General features: G+C 42.1%; 1 protein-coding gene across 2 annotated transcripts in view; it reads left to right on the forward strand.

Annotated features, from left to right (window-relative positions):
* The first annotated feature begins 963 nt into the window (after positions 1–963).
* The window catches only part of tbl1xr1a (tbl1x receptor 1a), a 40,209-nt gene continuing 32,657 nt past the window's right edge, over positions 964–8,515 (forward strand). For both annotated transcript variants that reach the window (XM_035653072.1, XM_035653073.1), the window contains exon 1: positions 964–1,260. The gene's annotated coding sequence lies outside the window, so the exon portion shown is untranslated. The remainder of the gene's footprint in view (positions 1,261–8,515) is intronic.

Genomic DNA, 8,515 nt, shown 5'->3' on the forward strand with positions numbered 1-8,515 from the left:
GCTGTGTTCAAATGGTTGCAATCTGCAACTTCACCGCTAGATGTCACTTTATCCTACACACTGTACATTAACACCATCATCAGGTCAAACTCTGTCCAGTAGCCTGCTTAATGATTGACATTCCCATCAGCCATAAAGCAGTGAGGTCCAGCTTATATAGAATGGCTGAGAAATATTTCTACTTGATGGAGCTCAATTTTATTCTGGAACTCTCCGTAATTTAAAGGTCCAACATGTAGGATTTAGTGGCATCTAGTGGTGAGATTGCAACCAAATGAATACCCCTCGCCTCCCACTCCCCTACAAAGTATGTAGGAGAAACTACAGTTGCCACGAAACATGCGAAAAAAAGGTAAAAGGCCCTATCTAGAGGTAGTGTGGGCTACTATGGCAGTTCAACATGTCGGACTCTGCCATTTTAAGGAAACAAAAACACAACAATTCTAATTTTATTATACACTAATGAAAACATAACTATGAATATTATATTATATTTCTTATATTCTGCCAATAGAGCCCCCTAAATCTTATACACTGAAGTATTTCCGCTTACTGGTATTATTATTTATTTAGGCAATGGAATAGTCCGAATATAAAACATAAACAACTACATTACATCATTTTGGTGTAAAACTTAAATAAAAAAAATGTTAGTCGATACTTTCCTTAATCAGTAGCTTTCAAACATAACAGCAAGCACGCCTACAGCTACAATACAAAAATAACTATGTATTAATCATAATATTGAGCCTGGCCACGTTGGCCTAAAATGTATTTTAATTTAATATTTGTAAGTTGTTTTTGAAGAATTGCCGCCAACCCCAGCCCGACTACACCATCCTTTTCCATACTGCGACACCCATTTTGATGTTTATGTGACTGGAGTGTGCTTCCTGCAGCGAGGAGCTCAGGCCTACCTCATTTTCGCCTGGCAGGTCAGCTGCTCTGTGTTTCAGTCTGAAGCCGTTGGCTGCTACTGAACCGTTTGGCTCTTTTCTCTACTAGCGAGCAAACCTACAATCTAGACCCAACTGTCCATCCAGCTCATTTTTAAGGGGATTTATCATTATATATGCCCGTGTATCCAAAACACATCGGTCATTGGGGATTCCTAGCACCGGTTGGCCGGGTCTGAAGGCCGTTATAACGCTTTTTCGAGGTTTAATTAGAGCCAGAAAACAACGGTGGTGGTGGAGGAGGAGATTCCATATTAGGAGCACAGAGGAGAAGGCACCCCCCTTGTGTGATTTGGAGCTTTTGGTGAGTGTTTATCGTCGTTTTACGTTATTATTGCCGTTATAAATGATACCACCGTATAGAGTGATGCCTAATGGCTGTAAATAGGAGGTTTGGGCGGGTTATTGCGCTGTTTTGAACGTTTATTTTTATATTTTCTGTCGGGGTGGGGGATGGGCAGCGTCAGCGCGTGAGTATGCGCGCGCGCGCGCACGGTGCATGTGTTCGTTCTCGTGGTTGGTTTGTGTTTGTGAGCGCGCGCTTCCTTCCTGCCAATACTGCTAGCTTTGAATTAAAAACACTTCAGTGATTGTAAATCTCAACCAGACAGAAACTAACATAAACCCCATGTTTACATCAACACTGGCAGTTCATTAGAGGTGTAAAGTTGTCAGTGTTAACTTTTTACTAACCACCACTTGTTTTATTTTAGTTCATTTAGATACTTTGAAATTATGGATTGATGCTTTTGTTTCTTACTTTAATTACTTTGTGTTCGAATGCACTTTTACAGCTGTTTCGATAATTACTTCAGTGTTACAATAATGCTAAAAAAACAACAAATCAAAACAGAAAGTGTAGTTTGAGCAATATTAGCATGTTATCCTGTAGTTCCTTACCAGTTTGAAGTGTTGTGCATTACAGGCCCATAGTTATCTCCACAGTTTAAGATAATGTTGCTGTTTAACCATGATCGTCTGCAACATACTGTAAATGTGCCAAAGTACATAGTATAGTATGATGTCATTATATTGTATATTATTTTATTACCTTTTGTGTAAATCTTATTCAAAGCTTTTTAGAGTGCTTTGCAGCTGGTTGCTCCAAAGCCATGGGCGGTGTGGGGGAGGGGTGAACACACATGCATCCACACACACCCCATACACACACACACACACCCAGGAGGGCCACTTGCCAACCTTGTGAAGCTCATGTCAATGACACAATGTACCAGTCCCAGATAAGGAAAAGGCTCCGGACCTGTTTACACTTGACATTAACATCTTTCTTGGTTGATCCAGTTTGACGGACAGCTTTAAGTACAGGTGTGAATGCACCCAAGACTCATTGAGATCAGATGTCCACATTCGGAGGTGGTCTGGGCCGCATTTGGCCACATTCTTTTAGCAGTGTGTACGCAAATGTGTCCTGGGCCACACTGAATACCTACACCAGGGGATCCCAAACTTTTTCATGTCAAGGAGCCCAACAGTCGATGCACATTGAACCACGGACCCCCAGTTTGAGAGGATTATATTATGGACTCCCATCTGAGTAATTCTTTTTCTTTAGATTTTAAATACTTGTGGATGGAGTACACATGGAACATCCTCCGTCCTCCATCTGTTCTGCCTCAACTCTGTGATGTACTGAGGTGTCCTGATGGACAGATCTCACTATTAGTTGCTAAACTATCCACTAACTGCTGTTAACTTTAGCTGCTGTTCGCCAGTTTGCTCAGTTAGCGGTGCACCTTTCTCTCCGACTGTATGACAAGAATATTGAATCAGCTTTTCTTTGGTTTGGATTACGATCACTGACTACTGTCTAGTCATTTCCTCACATGCAAGTGCACAACATATGTGCATGTCAGCAATCAACTGGGTGTCAGTCTTTGTGGTGTATCCAAGAAGTGTTCACAAGAGGGGAGGCAACACATCCTCCGCTCTTTGTTTGCACTTGTGCACTGAGGTCGGCTGAGTGTGTCATGCAAGGACACCGGCCAATCACACAGAAACAAGTGTATTTCATGGTCACTGATATATGTGATCTGTAGCTGCTAAATGCTAACAGATGTTAGCACAACTTGATGGGGTGGATGTTCAAAGTGTTTGAGAAACCTTAACAGGAACTCCAGTGTCATTTGTAGCTTCTCAGACTACTGAAAGAAATGTTGTGTGCATAAATATAGTGCAGAATGGAGGCCAGTGGACCTGAGGCGAGTCCAGAAGCGGGGTGTGACTTTTGGCTGTGTATGAGGATGTCGCTGTGAACATAAAAAACACAATTCATTGAGGCTGTAGGGGATACGTTTCCCTAGACATTCCTGATATTTTGGTGTTTGAAGGAATGCTTTTTGCGCAACTCATGGGATGTGGGTCGGGCTCTGGTGTAAAAAGGGCTCCTGTGTCCATCATAGATGACCCACATTAAAAACAGGGTCACACCTGCACATGTAGAGTGAATTGTTTGGTAAAAAAAAAAAGAGTCTCAGCATTAGTTGGTTGACCAGATGCAGCCTGTGTTGGGCTCCCTGTGCTCTGGTGCTGAACACTTTAGCAGGTCATTCCATTTAGTAAATAAAAATCCCCTTCATTACGTTGCCTAGGTATATTGCATTACAGGGTCCGTGATAAACACACAGCTCCCACTGCTCTAGCACAAAAAGTAAAGTGTCATGCTTAGATTGATGCATGCTGGTGTTGTGTTGCTTACAATATTACAGTATATTGAATTGCAACATCTGTTTGGCGATTCATGTCGAATCGCCAAATTCTTGCTAACACACTGCCCTAGGTCTGATTGGCTGTGTGTAATGTAGCATTTAGCTATTTCAAAATATGTCTGGGCTTCACATCATGCCAAAACGTGATCCATAAGGACTTGAGAAGCGGAGGGTGGCCGGTTCCACTCCAGCATGTACGAGAATGTGGAAGCAACAGATGATCTTAGCTGTTAGACGGTAAGGAATGGAAGTAGTAAAAAGCTCAGTGAAAACAGGGATCAGGTGTGAGCTCAGTTATGGATGTGTCAGTTCTTGAGCAGTGTTTGTCTTATAAAGATAAATAATATCACGGTGGAAGGCTTTGAATGACATTACATTTTACAATATCCTGAGTTGATGCATGAAATCTGATATTACCTCTGGTAGAATCTGGTAGGTGACAGCTGATGGCAAGGCCACCTTTTATTAACCAACAACCTCGTTGACCATTCTTCCATTGGCCCATTTTCCCCGACTGTGCTGCAAGCAGAGTTTCCAATAATGACCGTATTGTACCTGATGCCAGAATTTCAAATGAGTCAGTAAGAGAAATCACTCTCTGTATAGTCTGTATAGTCACTTGTTTCTTTTGCAGCTTCAGTTCGGTAATTAGGAGGGAGAAGAAAGCTTGACGTGTTCATTCAAATCTTCCATAGTGCAGCTAAGCTGTGACCAGAAGGCCATTTGAAATATAATGTGAACACTGGTACTGGGTTTGCTTATTTGTCCTCAGTGTTGCATTTCCAGTGCGAATGATGAGCACACAAGAATATGGTTCTTTACAGAGTAGGCAGCTGAGTCATGTTATCTACACAGGACACATTGATTAGTTGGCCTTATTAAATCACAGAGAGTGGTTAGAGTAGTACAGTTATGTAACCAGCGCTCGTCAGTGTTGTGAATTGAAGACAAAATGGACAAAGAAGTGCAGTGAGTGAAAATGTCTTCCTTTAACAGCTTGACATGAGAAGGAAGAGACACAAATATGGAACAGGCCTGGATCCTGTACATGTGAGAAGATGAGGAGAGAGATTGGCTTTCTAATGTAACTGAACCTAACCTTCATTACCACTACATACTTCCTGAACATAGTTTTGGTGATGCTGGTAATTAACAGTAAAAGTGATTGTAGCAGTGACGTATGGTAAAAATACCAACAGCTATATTATATAACATGTCTGCATTAAAATGTTGATAAATACTAGACCTGTAGTTGAGTTGTGTACTTGGATTATTGAATGTTTCCAACAGTGTTCAGACCCAGATAAATCTGTTCGCCTGTCTTTGCATGCATCAGCGTTGTGGCTGTCTGCTGGAAGCTGTCACGTATTGACTTTTCACCCAGTTTTAAGCCACATTTTAACGCTGTACTTGTTAGACCTCGGTTGTTAACTATATAGTGGAATCAGATGAAGGCCTACAGTCTAACGGCAGCTGGACTCGCAGCCCCTCTGGGACATCCTGTCTGCTGAACAGTGTCACAGAGGAACACTATTAAGGTGAAACGGCTTCATTCAGTGTCATCAAACTTTGTCTTTTGTTACTGTTTTGATGTGAGAGACCCCCTAAGGACAGAAATGACTTATTGTAACTAGTGTGTTTGTTATACAGTGCAGTACATTAACAAGTCCCAACCTGCTGACGCGTTCTTGTTAAAAACCATCCTGTTAGCTGCTATTGTGTAGTGTTTACATCAATTATTTGTTAGAAAAGCAGATTGTTGTGGAAGACATGAGCAAGTCAAGAGCAGCTTGTTTATATACTAGAGCTAAAGCATTATGAGGATCATTTTCAGTGCCTGTGTGGGTTTCCTCTGAATTGGCGACACTAAATCAGTGTGAATGGTTGTCTGTCTGTATGTGTCAGCACTCTAGTCCAGTGACATGTCCAGGCAGGGTGTACCCGCCTCTTGCCCAGTGTGTGCAGGGATAGGCTCCAGCCTCCATGACCCTGAACAGGACAAACTGCTGCAAGTAGATAAGGTTCACTTTGAACTTGATTTTTCTTCGTCTGGCTGCTGAGAAAAATACCCAGCTAGCATTGTTTATTTAGAATTTCTCCATGTACGATCAATAATATACCTTGAACTATGCCTGGCAGACGTCTAGAACACTGGGAACAAAATTTGATTTATAGAAAATAATCGCAATACCTGTAATAAAAACTGCAACATTGTTCTGCCCAATATCTACGGCTTTTAAATTGTAAGATTTAAGGTGCATTAGTAAATAGTTTGGACACACAATGACTATACAGCTGAGTAGTAATGAAATTGTACTTAAAATAAAATGCAGAAGAGTTGTATCATTTGTGAAGATTTATTTGCTCAAACAGTTTTAAAGGAGTGGATCATATTAGGGACACACACATACTGCTACACTCTCAGGCCAGCTCACATGCACACACACACACAGTTGACAGCAGTCACATGGTGTGTGTGTGTGTGTGTGTGTGTGTGTGGGGCAACCCCCGGGGGTCAAGTTCAACATTGTGAAGAATGTGTCTGTGCTCTGTGACCCTCCCCTTTAAGGCTTTGTAGTGAACAGGCCTGCAGCCTCTCTCCCTCTCTGCTGTAAGGAGACCGAGGATGATTGTTTGTATCCTGCAGCCTGCGTCCAAACCTCTGGGGAAGTCCCATATCACAGTTCAGCTGGCCATACTAATTAGAGGTGTACGAAGTGGAACACAATAGATACAGGTATTGATGATAACCTCATATGAGAGCTAGATGAATGCTCAGTGGATACTGAGTGATCCACCATTGTGACCATTCAGGAAGCTCATCATTTTTTTGCTTGTCTTTATCGACGCTTTTGATCGAATCATGAATGACCCAGTGTTTACAGCTAAAGGTTACGTTGTTGAGATTAGGGCAGTTTCACTCTGTCTGTAGTGAGTTGCTTGGATTTCTTTGTGTGGACCAACATCTAACAAGCAGCAAGCCTGTTTTCAACTTAGCTGGTTAGTTAGCCACCAGTCATCACGTGGCTTCCGACTCCGCAGCTCCAGAACTTCCTTTGGACACGTCCAGGTTTAGGCTATTTTAATTGTCTTTAGCGTGACTCGCAGCTGCTAAGCTAACACTAGCTTTTCACAGTCTGCTGTGAAGAGTTGGGCTCTATGACACGTGAAGTAACGTTGCATTAACAGCTGTTATTATATATTCATGCAGTGTACAGTGTAGCCATTATGACCTGACACCTGTCACTGTCTACTGATACTCAATCGCTGTTTGTTGTTCATTGAACTAATATTCACTGTTTTTATATGTTTAATAATGGGGGCAGAATCCTTGTTCCTGCTCAGATTCTTTGCGTGTTCCCTCCAATGCCAAATCTAAATGTATATCCAATTCTCATAAATGGTCACCTACTCCTTAAAGCAAGTGTTTCTGATTGACCCACAAAGATTACATTTGATAGTAAAATATCACGGGAATGCTCACTTTGCTGATGGAAACGCCCCAACCCAGCTGGTGTCCCCGTGTTGCCCGAAAGAAAACAAAGGGACAGTGGGCATTCTGCGGCTTCCAGGACAGGGTTGACCCGCCAACGTGGGAACGCCACGCTGCAGCTGCACAGTGGGCGCACATTTAATCCTGTAGTGTGAACAGCCTGTGGACTGCTGACTCTGGCTGTGTGACCCATTGCAGTACTGTTTTTGTCGTAACACATTTGATCTTGCCAGTAGTGTGTCATTGTGCAGTGTGACTAAAATCTGAGAATGTGCTCAGCCAATGGGAGTGTAGTAGACCTGCACAATGTACATTTACTGTTATTTTTAAACTATACAGTCTAATTTAAGCACCAGTAAGTATTGTTTCTCATCCAAGAAAGTACCGGAAGCTAAATATTTTGTCTGAGGCTCATTTTCATTTAAGGTTTTTACTGTTGAATTAGACAGTTGACTTGGTTGGTAGGTAAAATCTAGATCTGTTCATTGGTAGGGATGTTTAGTGGCTTAACATGGATGGATGGGCATTGTTGAACTTGCTGTGGGATCTATGAACTTACTAGCTGCAGTAACCCTGTCTAATTGTTTGCATACTCTGGTTGGAAATGCAAAATTGTACTCCACCGCAGATGTTCCCAAAGCTGTTGCTGTGTTAGAAATATATGAAACTGTAGTATATAGTGGTCCTTTGTTACGGACAGATCAGAATGTTTAGCAATTGTTGACCAAGAAAAAGTTGAAGTAGAAGTAGAAGTGTGCGCATCAGAGTAGCCACACATTCATATAAATACATAAACATTTTGGCGGGTTACTCATCAGATACCCGCAAAGATTTATATAAATTCCCGGGTACAGGTACGGGTAAAAATCAACTAAATGCAGGCGGGCAGCGGGTGAAAACTAAAATGTGTGGGTTTTTTTGTGAAGAAATTAGACATGACAATGACTGCGCTATATATATGGCGCGATATTGTCATTTTTTTACCATTGGTATCGTCAAAATATGAGGGCCGATGTACGGCGACAATCTTCTGTGTTATTTAGTGTGTGTAGGTTAGATGTGAGTGTGGGGCCGATGTTGTTTTTGCACAGCGCTTAATTTACACGCTATGTGAGAAGCAGGTCTGGGCGGAAACAAGTCAAAAGTCAGTTTGGACTTGCTTTGTGAGGGAGCAGCGGTGTCCGCTGTCCAGTCCTTCTTAAAGTGTCTGCAGAGATCTCGCTATGTGTATGTATTGGATTGTGAGGCCGTAGTTGAGGGAGTTCGGTCATCGCTTCAATACAACCAATTTGATCACGCGTCGCACCGTGGGGTGAGAGGGTTCAACACCACACTTTCGC

Source organism: Morone saxatilis, unplaced genomic scaffold, assembly GCF_004916995.1.
Source record: "Morone saxatilis isolate NCDOM2014 unplaced genomic scaffold, NCSU_SB_2.0 Contig12, whole genome shotgun sequence".
Classification (NCBI taxonomy): Eukaryota; Metazoa; Chordata; class Actinopteri; family Moronidae; genus Morone; species Morone saxatilis.